Consider the following 20,305-nt stretch of genomic DNA (forward strand, 5'->3'; position numbering starts at 1 on the left):
ACACATCTCATTCTTCAGAACTATGCTATTTAATGGTGATACGAAGTTCCACTGCAGAAATCACCACAACCCTGCTGGTGGTCATTTGGGGGACCATGTTTATAACAATTATAAATAATGGTGTATAACAGTGATAAATAATGGTGTTGTATAACAAACCCTTTGCACACTCCAATCCCTTGGAACAGCATCCTCAAAGAGGGTTAGACTGCCCCACTTCCAGCCCCACGGCCATTAGCATGCCAGCAGAGCTTTCCAATCCCCACTCACCATAAGGAAAATGAGAGGTCTTTTTAAATGTAGAATACATTTACTCTCCTAGGTTCATTTTACCTTTGTGTTTGTTTCAGACATGTTACATCCACTGCAGCAGCCAACCCTCCCCAGTGCTCCCATCACCGGGACAAAGGGGAACAGCTCCATCCTGACAAGACCACTTTCCAACAAGTACTCTGTATTCCATTTCTCTACCAAGCATGTGACCCTCACCAGCTACGCTGGGGGGACCCACCCACTCCCTTTGCCCGTCTCTTACAGGGCAGCAGCCTCTGGAATGTCCTGAAGACGTAGACCCAAGTGAGCATAAGACAAAGAAAGTGCAGGGCAGGATGCTCTGAGAAAGGCTTTGGGGCAGAGGGCTGCAAAGCCTTGGAAAGGGAAGGGCGTCACCCTTTGTGACAGAGCATTCCACAGCCAAGTACTCAAGAGTGATGAAGACAGCCTCAAGGCCAGAAACCACGCACCAACCTGAGATCAGAGTGTTTCATCCATGAGGCTGAGCTTTCGTGTGGGGAAATGCCAAGGCCCAGACGCAAATGCAGCGAAAGATAAAAGGGGGGGGGAGGGGAGGGGAGCTTAGGGTCTGTGTTAGAATGTGTGTTAAAACAAAAGGTAAAATCCCCCAGGGAATCTGACACTGGGCCAAGTTTGCCACCCACAGTCCCCCACCACCCCTCTTCCTAGTCCTTGCGAAAGAGAATAAGCAAGGTCACTGTTATCCTGCCCCTGACCACGAGTCGAAGGGAAAGGAGGGGCTGAGGGATGAAAGATCACTAATGATGTTCTCTAACAATGGAAACGATGACGACAACACAGTGAGGAATAACAGTTGTTTTCCAGCTAAGCCCCCCTGTGTGCCAGGCACATCTTTCTCTCTCATTACGTAAATGGCAATTATTTCTCCCTAGTAAGCATGGTATTACTTGATTTGCACATAAACGTGGAAACTGAACTTCAGAGTAGTGAAGTAACTTGCCCAAGGATACACAGCTTTAAGCAGTAGAGCAGGATTCAAATTTTAATAAGTATTCCTGTCCTAACAACGTCTATACAAGACAGACATAAAACTGTCCTTTAAATGCTCAGTTTACAGCCTACCTCCCTGAGCAAATCCAGTCCAGGCCAGCTGGCCTGTAAGCACTGTCTCCGCCTGATTTGCTGCATGGTTTCTGCCCTCCTTGTAACTTCTGAGGGAGCTCCGAGGTGCAAGGACCGCCGAGCTCCTTCTCCAGGGCTGAAGCCCACCCTCTTCAGACCAGGAGCTCCCAAAACTGCGCACTCTGGCCTCTCCGCAGCACAAGCCATCATCTCGTCAAGAGCACAACAGCCTCTTGTCTCATTTTCTTGTTCCATCTTGATGGCCCTACCACTAGTCCACACTGCAGCCAGCACGACCATGCGGCAGAAACTATCATGCCCTTTGATGGCATCCTAATTAGCCTCAGAACGACACCCAAATTCCTTAGCAAGGCTGCAGGGTCACTGTGAAGCTCACTGTGAAGCTTGGCCCCCACTGTGCTGTCACTGTCTTTCAGTTCCCTGAAGGTGTTCGGTCTTCTTCTAGCCCTCAGGCCCTTGCACATGCTGTCCCTCCAAAATAGGCACCCTTGACCTCACTCCCTCCCATTGGGGCAACCCCCATCAGTGCTTCCTCTGATCACCACCATCGCAGTGTCTGGAAACCATGAAGATGGTTAATGACACAGCAAGATCATGTCCACCTGCCCAGCCAGACAGCTGCAGAACAAGGGGCAGTATCCACAGTCTGCATCCCTGGATCCTGGTGCTGAACTTGGCACCTATGTTAAAGGCTCCCCAAAATCTGTGGGATGAATAAATGATGCTTAAAAAAAATAACAGTACCTCATATAATTTAACAGTTATTCTTGCTTAATACTCTTACTAACTTGGGAAAGGAAATTAACAGTCAACATCAAACATATGTGTGATACAACAGACCCAGTAACGTCAGGGACACACACCAGGGTGTCGACATCACTGTTATCATTCGACTGACAGAGGGTGATGAGGGGAAAGACCAAAGGAAAGACTTGAAAGGAAAATACCAAATTATAACCGTACCAAGCCATGTGAAAACCCGAGAGAATCTATACAGAGACTGCTAGGTACAAAAGACATGAGCAGCGCTCCTTCGAGGTTGACTGACTCCAGCATTTCCCAAATGCCAGCAATAAGCATCTAGATCAGAAGGTGGCAGACTACTGCCTGGCCTGGGTGTGTATGGTCCCTGGCAAAGAATGGTTTTTCCCTTTTTCAAGGGTTGTAAACAACAACAAGGAAGAACCTGTGACAGAGGCCATCCAGCCCACAAAACCTAAGATACTTACAGAAAAGTTTGCCAACTCCTCAAGATAAGATAATGAATCCCATTTAAAATGGCAATAATAGCATTAAATACTTAGCAAATTTAACAAAAAATGTGTATGGCCTTTACGAATAAAATTATAAACGATTACTAAGGGCCATAAAAGAGATCTGAATAACCAAAGAAACAGACTATATTCTTGGATAAGAAAGCTACTATATGGGTATTCATTTTCCTATAAACATAATGTATATAAATTTAATAAAAAATCAATACCCCAAAAGGGGAGAAAAGAGGCTGGCAAAAGTTCCTGTGGAAGGATAACCAAGAACAGCCATCAATATTTGAAAAAAGAGTAAGAAGAATATGTTCTATCAGATAGGAACTCTAACATAAAGTTGTAATAAGCAGAAGAGTTCAACATAGGTACAAAAACAGACACAAGATCAGACAACAGAAAACCCACAAACCGACAAACATATGATACGAGAGGCACTTCGAATAAGACAAAGTATAGATTTTTCAACACAACCTGACAAGACAATCAGTTCACTATTAGGTAATAAAATCTAGAAAAGTAAAACCCAAGGTTAAAAAAAATAATAAAGCCACTAAACGATTATATAATGTTAGGGTGGGGGACTTCTTTCTTAGCATATCATTAAAGATGAAAAAGAGACAGAGGCTGAGAGATCTTGCAGCATAAAATTTTTCAGACTTCTATATGGAGAAAAATCACACAAAATTAAAAGGCAAAATATAATATACATAAGATAATGTGTTGGTATCTTTACTATTTGAAGAGCTCTTACAAATCAATAAACAGAAAACAAAAATTCTTAATATAAAAATGGGCAAAACATATGAGCTTCTAAGCTTCAATCCCCTCCAAATACAAATGGCAAAATAAATGCTCAATCCTTGTTTAAAATCAAATCAAAGTATACTGAAATGAGGTACCTTTTTTTTTTAACCTACGTTAGCTGTTTTTAATACCTTTATTTGTAAGGTGGTGGAGAAATAAACTCACACTCCTAATGAAAAATAAATTTGCTAATGAGAAGGCAATTTGGTTATATTCAAAAGAGTTATAAATACTCATATTCACCTTTAATATTTGTCCTGAGGAAATGCTACTTCTAGGAATTTATTCTAAGGTAATAATTAGGACACAAAAATTTAGCTAAAACATTGTGCATATTAACATTATTAACAAGACCAAAAATCAGGAAAAATCTAATATCCAAACTAGGGAATTGAATGGTAAAATTGTGATATGTTCATACAAAGGAATACCATGGAGCCATTAAAATGATGGCACCGAAATATTTACTGACACGGAAAGATGTTCACTCTATGTTACGTAAGGAAACAGGTTTAAAAAAATAGTGTGTAAAACACTACATTAAATGAAATAAGCGGGTCACAGAAGGACAAATACCACATGATTCCACTTATACGAGGTATCTAAAACAGTCAAACTCACAAAAGCAGAGAACAGAATAGTGGTTGCCAGGGACTGGCGGGGAGAGGGAGGTGGGAAGTTGCTATTCAACAGGTATAAAGTTTATTATGCAAGAGAGTAAGTTCTAGAGATCTGCTGTACCACATCGTGCCTAGGGTTAACAACACTGTATTGTACACACTTAAAAATTTGTTAAGAGGGTAGATCTCAGGTTAAATGTTGTTACCACAATAATAATAATAATAGATATCGATTTTTAAAAATGAGGCAATGAGTGAAAAGAATTAAAGACAATTTATACAATGAAAAAAACGGTATGTACGGCACTAACCCACTGTGTATGTGTTAAGTGTACACACACCCATACACACACCAAAATGTTAACCAAAGTGCTGATCAGTGGGACAGAAAGGGACTTATTTTCTTCTTTTCCCTCCTCTCTATTTTCTAAAGTTATTTACTTAACAATGAAAGATATGCCCACTTTCTACCCCAACAGCCTGATGATCCACATCAGCATCCGGTTCTTCCCACTATTCAGAATCAAATGCAGAGAAGTGGACGGTTCCCCTTAACAAGGTATCAGAGCTGTTCAGTCCTCTCTGCCGAGAGGTCAGGACACAGCTCTGCAGTTACAAGGCCGTGCGGAATCAAGTTCTCATGTCTAAAGCTGTGAAGTAACTTTTGTTGTCAAAAGAGAATGGAGAAAAGCCAAGGTTTTGTCAATTACACTTAACAGGTGCAGGGGAACTGACCATAAAGAGGTGTGTACCCATCACCAAGGCTGCCCCAAAGAAGTGGTCCTCGGCTTTGACTTCATGTTGGAGCCACCTAAGAACTCTAAAAAGTACTACTGCCTGAGTCCCCAGCCCAGAGAGTCCGATGGCAAAGGTCTGTGTGGCCTGAGCATCTAGATGTTTTAAATCTCCCCTGCAGCCGGGTTAAAAACTACTACCTTAGAGCAAGCAGGAAATCATTAGTCTCAAAAAAAAAAAAGTCAACCTCAAAATAAATGTAAGCCTGGCAGAGTGGAAAAACAGCAATTTGGGAAATTCTGCTCTAAGTAGAAAAGCAAAATATTCAGATCTTTAACAAATCGTTCAATTCCCTAAGGACTGAACCACCAGCTCTCCAGCCACCAATAATCATACAAATCAGAATAACAGCTTTTAATTAGTACTTATTTCATCAGCTATTCAGCCAGTGATCATTTCTTTTGCACTTAATTTTTTTATCTGACCATTTCTCCCTTGATTCTTCAGGAATCAGCATCAGCTCTCTCACTGCAGCTGACCACGGCCGCCTGACTTGGAAGTATGAGGGTACTATCCAAACAGAGGCTTTAAGGGCTGAGCTGCTCCTGGAGTTAACCACCAAGACGTTTTGCGTTTCTTGGAAGCACAACCACATCCTAAGAAAACGTGTCCTCCCAGCATTAGCACCTAGCAGTCCCTGGTCCAAAGCACTCACTGGCTGAAAGAATTAATCACTGAATCCCCGGGAAGGGGAGACTCTCCTTGTGTACAATTCATCTCTATATTCCCAGCTCTTAGCACAGAACAGACACTCAATAAATGTTAATGAGATATACATTTACCCCAAATACACGGCACTGAATGAATACACTGAAAACACAAATACATGGCAAATTCATCTTTTGATCTAGACACATAAACCTACAGTTCTCCAAAATGATATAAGAAGAGTAAGAAAGAAAAGAACAGAGAGAATAAGAATCAGTGGTTCATGTGCCTAAGACTCATTTGGGAGACTTATTCAAAATGCAGATTTCTTCCACGCAAATACTTGCAGACAAATGTTCAAAGCTGGTTTTACCGTAACAGTCCACAACTCAAGACCTCCAAAGGTCCATCAACAGGTGAATGAAGATGGGCACGGATGTTAGCCCAAGGCCAATATCTTCCTCAGCAAATAGAGGAGGATTGGCAACAGATGTTAGCTCAGGGCTAATCTTCCTCACAAAAAAATTTTAAAAACCAAAATACAAAAAAAACAGGTGAATGGATAAACAAACTATAGGGAGTCCACACAAAAAATACTCACCAATACAAAGGAAGCAACTACTGATGTACGTAACAACATGAAGGAATTGCACAGATTCTATGTTGAGCGAAAGAAGCGGGACACAAGACATGCTGCCTGATTCCCTGATCCACAGTGACAGGAAGCAGATAGTGGTAACCAGAGCAGGATGACAGCTGTGCTCCCAGGGTGTAACTAAAGGGAGGGACTCCAAAGGCAGAAGAAGGAACCTCAAAGTGACAGAAATATTCTCTATCTTGGTTGTGATCCTGATGGCCCCATTTGTATGTATATCCATTTACTGTATGTAAACTATACTTGAATAAAATCTATTTTTGAAGAAAAAAAGAATTTAAAAACTCTTGTAATCCCACCAACTTAAAAAATGTCCTCTCCCCCAAATTCTGATTCTGTAGACTTCCGTTGGGACCTGGGAACCTACATTAACAAATGCACGAATGTTCTGATGCTAGCGGTCCTCAGATCACCCACATCCTTGGGCACGCAAGCTGGGTGGGATAAAGAGATTTTCTCTGCTTGCGTAAACCTACCCAGAAGGTGACAGTATGACTAAGGAAGACTTTGGGATAAGGAAACAAAATCTCTACTTGCCAAGTGGTAGTTTGGTCCTTCCCAAGATACAAAAAAGGTTTCAGAGCTGGCCAGGTTCAATGATAAAGCACATTTTAAAAGCCAATCCACAGCTCTCTGCTTAAATCCCATCATTACGGGATTATAGTTGATCTGTGGCTGCTCCATTAAATTCTGTTAAATGCTAACATTTGACCTAAATGCTTTTAATCCAAGCCAAAAAAATAGATTATTGGAACAAATACTCTCAACTTATATATGATCAATTCCCTTTAACGAAACGACTTAAAATGGTTGCCTAATACAGAGTCCTGCTTCAAGGAGTTTACAATCTGATGCTCATCCTAGCTAGCGTTATTCCATTTAAGCAGCAATGAATGAACCTGTAAGGAGTGGTTATTATTTGATCTTGTGATGACAGCCATAGTCACACGGTGTAACTAAAAAACCCCAATCACCCTGCAGCCGTTTCCAAAACACTCCAAGAACCATTCCTCTCATTTTCCAAACTGCAAGTCACTACCCACCAGTGGGCCATGAAATCGACTCAGTAGATCTCGACCAGAGTTTTTAAAACAATGAAATTTAACAGAACATAAAACTTCAGAGCACATCTCAGAAGATACGGGTAACCTAGAGTTTCAAGGTAAAATACTCTGTACTGTGGATCAGGCAAAAACAGCCTAGAAGTCACTGATGTAACTCAAGCTCTGCCCAGTGACACAAAAGGCATATTTCAAGCACCCAATTTAAATCAGGTGACTTGCTGAGCTTAAACTAACAGACCCACAGAAATAATCTGCCAAAGTGGTACAAGATGATAACACTGTTACCAAAACATCCTAATATCCCGCCCGTCCTCTCACCACAACGATGGGGAGGGGACCCAGGATCATGGCCTCAGAGTGGCCTCTCTTTAAAATCTATGGGAGCCCTAAACCAAACCCCCTCAAAGACTACAATCAAGAAAATCACTGCACGCCAGTGAGCTGTGTCAGCCTTCTGTCACTGTCTTGGTTTGTCGACTTGTTCTCTTGAGAGGAAGAAAATTAAAAGAGAAGTGGGATAAAACCTGTATTTCTGAAGGGGAACCCAGGGTTGGTTGCCAGGTTCCATTTCAGAAACCACCTGCTGAGAACTCCCGGAAGACCAGTGCATTAGCGGCCGCACGCACAGGGCCCAGGAGGGCCCATAGCAACAACCCTGCTCTGAAGGTGGAAAGAAAGGGCCCCTGGACAAATACTGCTGGTCTGCTGAGGAATCACCTAAAAATGGAGTCAGGTTGTCAACAGTGGGCCAGAGATGATGCAAAGCTGCTAGATAAAGGTGGCAAATATTCCTGGAACACCCATGGGGTGAGGTGGGTGAGTAGGATCATTCCTAATTGAAAGCAAATCTTTTATGGAGCATGAAGTGAAATTCACAACCGATAAAATGAAACAGAAGAATATGTCCTGCCTGTACAAGACTCCTTCAGTCTCTTTTAGAGGCTTGGTCAGAGAAGCTCTTGGTATAGAATAACTCTAGGCCCAAATTAAACTCTAAATCCTAAAAAAGCTCTTAAATCCACCCTGAGATGGACTGTTTTGCTGATATCAGTTTATACACAACCTGAGCCCTGGAAAGCGATGGTCATGCTCTCCAGATGAGAAGACATGACTCACTGCTCACTTAGGGGAAAGATGGAGTCAAGCTACAGTGAAAGGTCAAAGCAGCAGACATTTTGTTGGTCTGGGGGCTTTAAAATACAAAGATTTCAGTGACCTTTGTTTTTCTGACCTAATGTTGTAGGTATCAGATGCCGTGGCTGGTATCATCCAACAGAAACCTCTTGCCCAAACTTTATTTAAATAAAATTATGACAAGACCTTAAGACTCATCATCCTCACCGTGCCTCTCCTGCCGCAGGTACCATCCACACAGACCATGCTGACCTGCAGTCCCCAGGTCTTAGCTCAAGAAGCTTCCTCCTCCAAGAAGCATTCCTAAATTCTCTGTCCCTCTTCTGTGCTTCCATGGCACACGGCTTCTTGGTCCAGCCCCACGACCAGGCAGGGATGGGGCAGGGACATAGTGTCCATCACGTAAAAGGCATTCAAACATCTGGAGAAAACGTGAATATTTTCCATGGACCAGCTAGTCCTACACCCACAACAAAACCCCCTCAATTCTGAACCTCCCAGATTCATTCAGGGAAGTCACGAGGCTGGGACATGAGAGGGGAGAGGGAGGGAGTGGAACAAAAGGTATAGCCTGGGGCCCAGAATTAAAATATAAATGTATATTTGAGAAAACTCAAGCAGAATTAAGATGGGTTCTATTGCGTTTATTTCTACTCTGTGATTTAACATATCACCTCTTGTACAAATTGTTTTTTTATTTAAACACTATTTTAAATGTATTCAACAGTCATCACAGGAGCCACTGAAAAGCTAATTTTATACGGAATTTTAATGAAAGATAAAAACATGTGCAGAATTAATTGACTGCCTGTCATATCCAAGATACAAACAGGATTTCACTTAACCCGTATAAAAATTCTGGAAGGGTTGTTAATATCTCCACTTCACAGTTTAAAAACAGGCCAAAGAGGTTGATTTACCCTTGGACAAAAGCCAAGGGCAAGCGGCAAGCAGAGCAATCACTCTGAGAGCGCAAAGCTGCTCCCGTTCCCTGACAGACTGACGAACAGAACAGGCTCTGAAGACGAGCAGCAGCGAAGGCCTGAGAGGTGATGCCTGGAGGTCATTTTGGAGGGAGTGAAGAAAGCCTCCCAGTTACTGTCAGAGGGTGGAAAGAAAGGTTTCTCTTCTTCCACATCTCCAAGTGACCTCTGTCATCTGATGTCCCCCCACACACTTTCCAGTACGACAGCCTTGGGTGCTAAGGTAATTTCCAGGGAATGGTTCTGCCCTGCTGACCCTGTCCCCTCTGTGCGGCCGCCCCAGCTCCCCACTCCATCCTCCCTTTCCAGGGGATGACTCCCGCCTTCTCTCCTTCTGAAGAGGAAGCCTTTAGAGGGCACTCGGTCACCTCCAGCTACTGTTGCCACTGCTGCCCCCCTGGAGAAGGCACGTGTGCTGGGAGAAGCATTTCAAATAATCCTTCACTCCAGCCCCAAGCTCACTGTATTTACCAGCCCTCTCCCTGAATTACTCTCCAGACCAGACCATTCCTCCTGGGAACGGTCTCATCCTTTCCTCCGCCCCAAGTGCGAAAACCACATTTCCTTCTCTCGCCCGCAGAGAGAGGCCGAGCTCCACCTTTCCCTAATTTCTAACCACCCGTTATACCTGCTCAGTTTTGCTGGACTTTGGCACATTTGCTTAGTCCTCTCAACCACCTGCTTTCTTCCTATGGTCTGAAAGAAACTGCATTTGCAAATCTCTTCTGCAATATCTTTTTTCTCCCCACTCCACCCCTGCTGCCCCCTAGTCCAGTTTACCAAAAGTTCCATCTCCTCCTCCTCAGACTTCCCCAAGAGAAGGAAAAGGGTGCTCTGAAATTCTACCCACCCTGATGGATTACCTGATGGCTGAAGAGTGAGTCTGCCTAAACTGCACAGCTATTACCTAGGCTGGGACACTAGAATTCTTCTCCAGGTTAACACCAAGGACACAGTGACCAAAATAATAACTGTTCCCTGACTTTCAATAAATGGGAGCCTTTTCCCTGACCCTCAATAAACACAAGCCTGTGAGTATGTTATACATTTATTTTTCTGCAAAGGAGTATGTTCCTCCTAATTCATTAAAAACATATCCCTTCAATACAGAGACTACATCAGAATCCTATGCCACAGACATATTGCTCTACTTGGTGTCTGAACCCGAAGTTTTTACAACCTCAAAACCTTAAAAGGATTTAAAGATAGATGTTAGCTATAAAAGAGACTCCAGCTCTCCATGAAGTTTGTTTAATCTACATGCCTTTTTGCTTGTGTACTTCCTTTTCCCCAAACCCCTAAAATTCTGCATAAAAGAAAACGTATAAGAGTACAGAGCACCTTGAAGTCCCAGGACTGGACCTCACTCAGAAAATAAGGTAAATGAGCACCTGAAAATCATTGACTCTGACATTTTAATTGTTGCACATCAGGTTTTTATCATCACTTTTCTCACATATTTAGTATAGGGCACTATCTTCTAAGCACTGCATAAATGTTAATGTTCAATTATTTAAGTAATGTCTGACAGCACTGAGAAAGACTTTGGAGATTTTCTGGTAACCCAGCTGAGCAAACCTGAGTCAAAGGCTCCTCACCCACCTACACAGACACACGCACACACAGCCATATATTCGCAGAAAACCAGACACACGGTCACAGACAGCAGCACACATGGAAACACACCTGTGGATCTAGATGCACACACAGACACAGACACATACAGATTCTGATTCCCCAAAGCAGAGCTTATGTACCAAGAAACGGTCTTACCTGTGGAGTGAAATCTTACCCTATCCACAGAAATATTCTTTAATCAGTACCCTACCACCAATTCTGCGCTGGCGTCTGTGTAAGGCTGGATAGTCCTGGTGCTCAGCATGAGACACTCAGGTCCTGAAGCAATTTCGGCTTTTATAACCCACACAGGCTCGCCAAAATTGTATAACCACACCACCTAGTCAGAAATGCTATCTATTTATATTACACAACAGCCACCACCTGGTTACAAACGGTTACTGCATGCCTCCAGTATGCTCTGCTTACCGTCCGTCTGGAGCAGGTTTCTACGTGGCAGTCTGGATATTCTACTGTGGAAACCAAGTAGCTGCTAGGATTACATTTCTCAAACCCACACAAATAAGGGAAACTAAAACCTATATTTCCAAACCCTTATGTTCAGATGAACAAGTCCACCCACACTGCTTTCAGCTCAGAGAAAAGGGAGATTAATTTTACTCCCTGGTAATTTTTCATTTCCCCAAGCAGGGTCCCAAAGACAACTGTTTTCAAAGCTCAAAGACTTTCAGAGACTAAAAATAGGTCTCAAGGTATGACCTTTTCATTAGATGATAGGCAAAGCCAACAAATCACTGTAATATTGACAGCTAACCACTGGAGACCAGTTGACCGTGGCATCTGGTGTGCAGGTCCCAGCTGCAGAGGCCCCACTGAACAGTGGAAGTGCCCATGAAGACACAAAAAAGCACACACATGCTGACCATCTAGTATCGGTAAGAGGCAAGAAGCCACAGCTATAGTCAGACTTGGTCTTTTCTAGTCCTGACTCTAGGCCAGGGCCTGCCAGACACCTGGGCAGTGGGCACCTCTGCCCCTGGAGAGGTGCTGTGGGAGGACAGATACCTGCCTCCATCTTCCCAACACCCCAGGCTGCCCTTCCCAAATCCAGAGAGGGACCATGAGGCTCAGCTGAGAAACAGCCAGCCCAGAGGGCCCCTAGGATAAAGGCAGAAGAGGAACCAGGACAACTTCTGGACAAAAGCAGCTCTAAGTGTTACTGATTCATGAATAATCTTAAGGAAATCAGCAGTGAGCAGTAAGAAGCACAAGCCACTTGACTAGAGGAGAAGCCATAGCAGGAGCTGGGGAGACGGTTGGGAGCCAAGCGCTCTAACTGTTCCGGGGCAGGAGAGTCACCACCACGAGTGCCCAAAACACAGGTCACATGTGACATACCCCAGCCATCAGGTCAACATGCCCAAGTAGACCAGACGCCCCTTGCTCCAAGGTGAGCTAAGAGGAAAAATCCAGGATGTGGCCTATGAAAAAAATACTCCAGTGTCTGTATCCTGAATACAGGAACTGTACTTAGGATGTTCTGTGAAGACTCGAACCTCAGAAAGGTTCTACTGCAGGAACCAAAAGAAAATTCCAATTTGGCACAAAGGAGAAAAGAATAAAAAGCTAATGAAACAGTTGGCACGAAAAATAAAGGAAACAAGATCAGACAATTATATGAAAAAAAAAGACTGAGACCAAGAGACAACAAGCTGGGGTGGGGAAAAATTCTAAGGAAACCAAAAGCACAAAATTAACTTAGAAGCAATAAAGAGAAGTGAAACTGTAGAAAACAGTAGAAAATTGAAAGGTGGAGGAGAAGCTGGAGAAACTCTGTGAGACCAAGAAAGGTCCAGAAAGGCAGTAACAGTTCAGAGATGAGACCCATGGAGGAAAAAAAGCAAAGAGCAAAGCCAAGACATGAATAATCAGTGCTTCTTAACTGGATTGAAAACAAAAAGAACAAAGAAGCCAGTCATGTTGTATGATTTCATTTATATGAAATGTCCAAAATAGGCAAATCTACAGTGACAGAAAGTAGATTAGTGGTAGCCTGGGGCTGGGGTGGCAATGGAGGACAGGAAAGGGGAGTGACTATTAACGCATTAGGATTTCTTTATGGGAGGAAGAAAATGTTCTAAAATTTGTAGTGATGGTTCCACAAGTCTGATTTACTAGAAGTCATTGAACTATACACTTTATTTATTTATTTATTGTGAGGAAGATCAGCCCTGAGTTAACATCCATGCCAATCCTCCTCTTTTTGCTGAGGAAGACTGGCCCTGGGCTAACATCTGCACCCATCTTCCTCCACTTTATATGGGACGCCGCCACAGCATGGCCTGACAAGCGGTGCATCAGTACGCACCCAGGATCCGAACCCAGGCCGCCAGCAGCAGAGCGTGCACACTTAACCACTACGCCACGGGGCCAGCCCCTGAACTATACACTTTAAATGAGAGAACTTTGCAGTAAGTGAATTATATCTCAGTAAAACTTTTTTTAAAAAGAACAAATGGAACAAAGATATAAAAGATACAGAATAAAAACTGTTCTGAGATTAAGAAAAATCTGAGTATAGAGATTACAAGAACACACCAGGTCCGTGCAAGATCAGAGAGAAAAACCTACACTTGGACACATTTCAGCAAAATAATTTAACTACAGTATGACAAAGTCATAGAAACATCCAGGGAGATAATGTTTGGTTTACTTAAATAGTAGCAATGATCAAGATCAGCCTCAGGATTTTCCAAAGCAGCATTAAATGCCAGAAGTTAACAGAAAATGAAGATCTATAGAGAACTGAGGAAAAGATTTTCTCAAAGAATTTTATATTCAGACAAGTTGCCCTTTATGTGGGAAAACCAAAAACTGCAGTCTCAGATATGCATGGGCTGAGAAGGAAAAAGGAAAAAAAAAAAAAAAAAGATTAAGGCTATATTCTAACCATATAAGATGAAAAATTCAGAGAGGCCAGTAATATACGGGCTACTTATAATGTATGCCAACCAAAACCATCAGGATCGGGACAAAACTAAATAATGAACATAAAACCGGTTATAAAACTGAACGCACACATCAAATTATTCTCTATATGTTATATAATGTAAAAAATGTAATTAATAACAATAAAGCAGATCAAACAAGGGTACATTAATAAAGACTGAAGATACTAAGAAGATGCTAAAGCCCTTCTCCCAATCAGACAGAAATGGAAAAATACCATGAGATCTTAGCTAGGACAACTGGAGAAACAGGTCTTTTTAAATGTCTTTTACTTATAGGAAACCACTATTAGAATTTTAAACAGACCACAGACTAAAACAAACTAAACCTATCAATTAGTTAAATTCATTAAAAATATTCTCAGATGTGTCAACAAATAAATGCCCAAAGGGGCACCAATGTATGGTGACGGATGCAAACTAAACTTTTGGTGGTGAACACGATGCAGTCTATACAGAAGCTGAAATATAATACTGCACATCTGAAATTTACACAACATTATAAACCCATGTGATCTCAATAAAATAAAAAATGAATAAATGTCCAAAGACAGACCTTAAACAAAGCGAAACAAAAATAAAGCAACATTAATGTGGCTTTATTGTTGTTTTTTTTTAAACGTCACACACAATGGAATTCATGCCAGAGAGTATTAAATGCGGAAAAAAGGGTCGTTTTACATTACTAAAGTATAAAATTCACAATAGAAACATTATGTCCATTTTTATGTTTCGAACATTCACTGAAATAAGACCCATAATGGTTAGCAATACAGAAAAAAATGACCAACAGTGCATAAACATACCTATCTGTCTCCAAGAAGATGGGGGGCAAGAGGGTGGGGGATATGAACAGGACCCCACCTCCATGTTAATTTTATTTTGTATTGATTAGACAATCTGGCCAATATAACAAGTAAGGCTAACATAATAAGTATCAAACTTTGCACCCCATAGAAAATAGAGCTTTATTTTCAGTGGCTAAAGAGCACTTGTGAAAACTGACCATCGTGCCAAATGAAAATTTCAGCCTCCACATAAAAGGAACATTTACATTTCTCACTGCCTGACCATAATGCCAAGAAGAGAAAAAATAATTATCAACCAAGATAGTCTAGCAACTTCAAAATTTTAATTTTCTCCCAAATAACTGTTGGGTCAAAGGTGAAATTGAAACCGTAAAAATACTCTCACAATTAAACAAGAAAGAATAAGCAACAAAATACCCTAAAGAAAGTAAAAAGAAATTAAAGAGAGAAAAATTAGCTAGGAAATAAGCAACAGAATTGATAAATTTGGTAAATACATCCAAAGGGCCCCTTACACAACCCTCCCAAGGCCAAGGTAGATACAGACCTTTCATTTAAAAATGCACGGGGGCCCAGGTGGCTTCCCAGGCAAATACTGCCATGCATTAAGGAACAGTCACTTCCCATGCAACTCAGACAGCTCCAGAGCACTGGAAAAGGACAAAAAGCTTGTCAGTTATTTTAGAAATCTACCATAATCTTGATCCCAAACTTGACAAAGCACAATAGAAGTGAAAAGGCTAGTGTTACAAGTCACATCAACAGGTAGAAAGAAAACTGCAAGATCAACAGAAACTAAAAAGGCATTTGACAAAACTCAACATCAATTTTTGAATAAAACCCTTAGTGCCTTGCAACACAGAAGAAAAATGTCCTCAAAAAAGAATCCCTATCTCATGCCAATAGCCAATGAGATACGTACCCTGAAAAACCCAGAGGGGGCCCATCAAAGCCAGAAACAGAAGGAAGTCTCATGGCTCCATCATAGAAGACTGTTCTGGAAGTTCTAACTAATACAATAAGATTATAAAGTTCAGGGGCCAGCCCGGTGGCGCAAGCGGTTAAGTGCACGCACTCCGCTGTGGCGGCCCGGGGTTCGCAGGTTCGGATCCCAGGTGTGCACTGACGCACTGCTTGTCAAGCCATGCTGTGGTGGTGTCCCATATAAAGTGGAGGAAGAAGGGCACGGATGTTAGCCCAGGGCCAGTCTTCCTCAGCAAAAAAAAAAAAAAAAAAAAAAAAAGAGGAGGATTGGCAGATGTTAGCTCAGGGCTGATCTTCCTCACAAAAAAAAAAAAGATTTTAAAGTTCAAATATTAGAAAGGGGAAAACAAAAGAATTATTTATAGGTAATGGGTCAGAAAATGAGTTTAAAAAAAAAAAAGCACTAGAATAAGACACTTCAGAAACGTAGCCAGTTACAAAACGAACATAGATGGCATGCACCAGCATTAACCCACATGATGCCCCCCTTTTTGAAGCACTGTTTACACACATGCACAAGTGTGCTAAGAAAGCAGATGGCGATGCAGCACACAGTTTACAGAGGTTATCTCTGTCAGGTGGGATTAGAAGGGTTTTTTCTTTGTGTTCATCTGATCTTCTAAGTTTTAGTTATGCCCCTCCCATACTGTTAGGGGGCAAAATTAGCCATAGCTCAGTTCTTAGTACTTATATAAGGTTAGTACATTCAGGACAAAAAATAAGGCAAAACAACTAACAGGCTAAACTTGGCCAAATATTGAAAAAAATGTTTTAATTCTTCAGAAGTTATTATGTATTTCAAAGTATCTCATTTTATTAATGTAATCTCTGATGTATGTTTTCCCTTTAAGGACAAAATCTAAACCACATTTTTTTTAAAAAACCTTACACATTTAGTGATTATCTATTTCTGCCTTTCCAAATAAATGTTACATATTGATATTTCAGTGCCTCTACTGTTGTAAAACTGTGTAAAAACATCAAAGGAGATTTAGGATTATCAACTGGACAAAAACTACTACTCTGATTCTGTAATAAGCCAAACTGACAGGAAAAATATTTCTATGAACACTAAAAGCAAATGTATTGACTAACAGCACCCTCTAGTGTTACGATATTTAAATGGCACTTGGTAAAGGTAAGAAATTATCAAATATAAAATTGTTTTTAAGAAATTATTTTGGAAAATTTCAAACACACAGAAGAGTCGACAATTAAAATATATTTTCATCTCATATCCAACTTATTTCTGACTATGCATTGTTTTCATTCACGTGGCAACTTCTCCATTTCATTAGCAGAAGTGTCAGAGACCAACAGGTGTCTCCAAGAGTCCTCTCTCCTTCAATTAATTAAACTAATAAAAACCCTGATTTTAAGGTGGGCACACAAACAGCTCGATTCAGGCAACATTTCCCAGCCTCCCTTGCAGCTAGATGTGGCCATGTGACTAAGTTTTGGCCAATGGGATGTGAGAGGAAATAAGCATGCCTTCTCCTTTCCCTCTCCCACTGGCTGCAGGAACCATCTTGAGCCATGTTAATGAATCTATACTCTAGGAATGGTGAAACAATAAGAACAAAGGAGCCGGATTATGTGAGAAAAAAGCTTTTACTTCATATTTGGGTATATTAGAACAGCCAAAACTATACCCTAAAAAAAACACATGCAGAGAGAGAAACTCTGGCAAGACAACACATTTGGAATAACCCCAGTTACTAAATTTTCAAAAGGAATGGATCAGTACATATTTCAAACCTGGCTGAATGTTATTCTCCTTCAGAGGGACCAAATGGAAGGATCATGATAAAGTAAACATCTGAGCAACATGAACAAATTCATTGCTCACATTGACTATCAAAGATTCATTAAATTGGCTCCTCTGACAGACACTTAAAGGCTGGCCACTCACTCACAATCTCAAAGCATGACTCGGAATGTGTGCTGACAGCGCATGTCAGAATTCGGCAATGAAAGTAAAAACAAGCATATCCAACTCTGAAAGTAAGTCCGTTATGAAGACTGCATCCTTCAAACTCAAGATTCACATTACAGGGTGTCTTGGTCAGCACCATGCAGTTAAATATGGGGGTAGTGGGAAAGCAGCACTGCACTGGGAATCCGGAAGCCCACACTGTAGACCATGCACAGTAGCACAGACCACGGGCGGTGGTGTGAGTGTAGGAAAGTCATTACCCAGTGCACCTCAAATGTCTTGCTCTGTAAAATAAGGGTGTTGGCCTACATCTGTGGTTTTTATACTTCTGTTTTTAGTAATGGAACAAGCATCCTCAAATTAAATCTTATTCAAAGCCTGGGCGGCAGGGAATCACACAAGTAGGTGGATGATGTCATCACAATGAGATCTCAATACTTGTAGCTGTAAAGTTTTAATACATATTTTCCAGAAATAAACCCCCCAAAAAGTCCAACCAATAAATCAAAGATTCTATCACAAATTTTGCTGACAGCAAAAAAAAAAAAAATACATTTACCAAATTTTCTAGCAGCAGCCTGCAAATGTTACGCTGCACTATACCACCTATTTATCATTATTTGGTTACCCTTACACAATGTTCTGCTTTTGAATTAAAGGGAAAAAAAAAAAGATCACTCAAGACCAAGGAGGGCAAAAATCAATTACTTTAATCATTTTTAAATAATCGATTTTTAATTTCAATTCTTGAGGTTAAAAAACTATAATCACAGGGGCCGGCCCTGTGGCGTAGCAGTTAAGTGCGCACACTCCCCTGCTGGCAGCCCGGGTTCGGATCCCAGGCGCACACCGACACACCGCTTGTCAGGCCATGCTGTGGCAGCGTCCCACATAAAGTGGAGGAAGGGCACAGATGTTAGCTCAGGGCCAGTCTTCCTCAGCAAAAAGAGGAGGATTGGCATGGATGTTAGTTCAGGGCAGATCTTCCTCACACACACACAAACATAGTAAATAAATATATTAAAAAAAAAAAAATTATATTGACAGGCGCCAGCCCAGTGGCATGGCAGTTGGGTTGGCGAGTTCCGCTTCGGCGGTCTGGGGTTCACCAGTTCGGATCCTGGGCGCAGACCTGCTCACTGCTCATCAAGCCATACTGGGGCAGCATCCCATGTAAAAGAGCTACAACTCTACAACTGTGAGACACGACCATGTGCTGGGGCTTTGGAGAGGGAAAAAAGTGGGAGACTGGCGACAGCAGTTGGCACAGGGCCAATCTTCCTTAAAAAAAAAAAAACTATATGGCAGAGCCAGTTAAAGTTCGGCACACTTGCTTCCGTGGCCAGGGTTCAGTTCCCAGGCAAGGAACCACACCACTCGTCTGTTATCAGCCATGCTGTGGCAGCAGCTCACACAGAAGAACTAGATGGACTTACAACTAGAATATACAACTACATACTGGGGCTTTGGAGAGGGGGAAAAACACCCAACTATATCACATACCTATTAGAATGGCTAAAACAAAGAGAAAAGCTGCTAAGACAATACCAAGTGCTGATAAGGACACAGAGCAACTGGAACTCTCATACACTCCTGGTGGATGTATAAAACGGCACAACCACTCTGGAAAACAGTTTGGCCATTTCTTATAAAGCTAAAACATACATTAACCCTAAGACCCAGAGAAAAGAAAACTTATGTTTAAACATTTATGTACAGATTGTTGTTTAAGTGGTTTTATTTACAATAGCCAAAACCAGAAACAACACTCATCTTTAACTAGTGAATGGATAAACAAACTGTGGCATATCTCTGTTAAAACAAGGTACCATTTCACACCCATCAGATAAGGCCAGAATAAAAGAGCTTAGTAACACCAAGTGTGGGCAAGGCTGTGGATAAACAGGACTTTTCCTAGTCTGTTGCCAGAAATGTAAAGTGGTTCAAAGACTTGGGAAAACAATTTGGTAACTAGCAGGTTGAAGATGCGTGTGCACTAAGAATCCAGTGATGCCACTTCTCAGCACACTCCACCCTGTTTTCAATAGTACATAACCAACACATCAATAGGAGAACATATAAATAAGTTCTGGTATGTTTAAACAGTGGAATAAAACAGAGCAGTTAAAATGAATGCACTCTAGCCACTTGGGTAAACATGGCTTGAAAACATACTCCTGAATGAGCAAGTAGGTTGCAGAACACATACCACATAAGATCTTTTATTTAAGGTTTTAAATCAGGCAGTCAATATTGTATGTGAGTTTATGGATATATAAACATGTAATACAAAAGTAAAATATGGATTGCAAAGTTACTTCTGGGAGAGAGGGAGGGAGACAAGATCAGCAAAGGATACAAAGCAGGTATCTAAAATGTTTTATTTTCTTAAAGAAAAAAAAAAAAAACCTAAAGCGAAGACAACAAAATATTTAGATTCACTAGATCTGGGTATCTGGCATATGAGTGTTCATTCTTTCATTTTCTTTATATTTGAAATTTCACAACTAAAAACAAATTCTTGACAAAGAGGAGCTCTAAGAAAGATACATAAACACACACACAAAAGCTGGTAGAAGTGGTTGCCTCCCGAGAGGGGAGCTGATCAGATAGGAGGGAGA

At 41.4% G+C, this 20,305-nt stretch overlaps 1 protein-coding gene across 8 annotated transcripts in view; it reads right to left on the reverse strand.

Annotated features, from left to right (window-relative positions):
- SLC23A2 (solute carrier family 23 member 2) overlaps nt 1–20,305 on the reverse strand; it is a 137,738-nt gene that overhangs the window by 91,356 nt on the left and 26,077 nt on the right. For 6 of the 8 annotated variants that reach the window (XM_087445571.1, XM_087445569.1, XM_087445564.1 and 3 more), the window contains exon 3: nt 15,312–15,414. The exons of the other annotated variants lie outside the window; for them this stretch is intronic. The gene's annotated coding sequence lies outside the window, so the exon portion shown is untranslated. The remainder of the gene's footprint in view (nt 1–15,311; nt 15,415–20,305) is intronic. 8 annotated transcript variants of the gene reach the window in all.

Source organism: Ceratotherium simum, chromosome 21 (assembly GCF_057802395.1).
Source record: "Ceratotherium simum simum isolate JZ-2026a chromosome 21, ASM5780239v1, whole genome shotgun sequence".
In the NCBI taxonomy this organism is placed as follows: domain Eukaryota; kingdom Metazoa; phylum Chordata; class Mammalia; order Perissodactyla; family Rhinocerotidae; genus Ceratotherium; species Ceratotherium simum.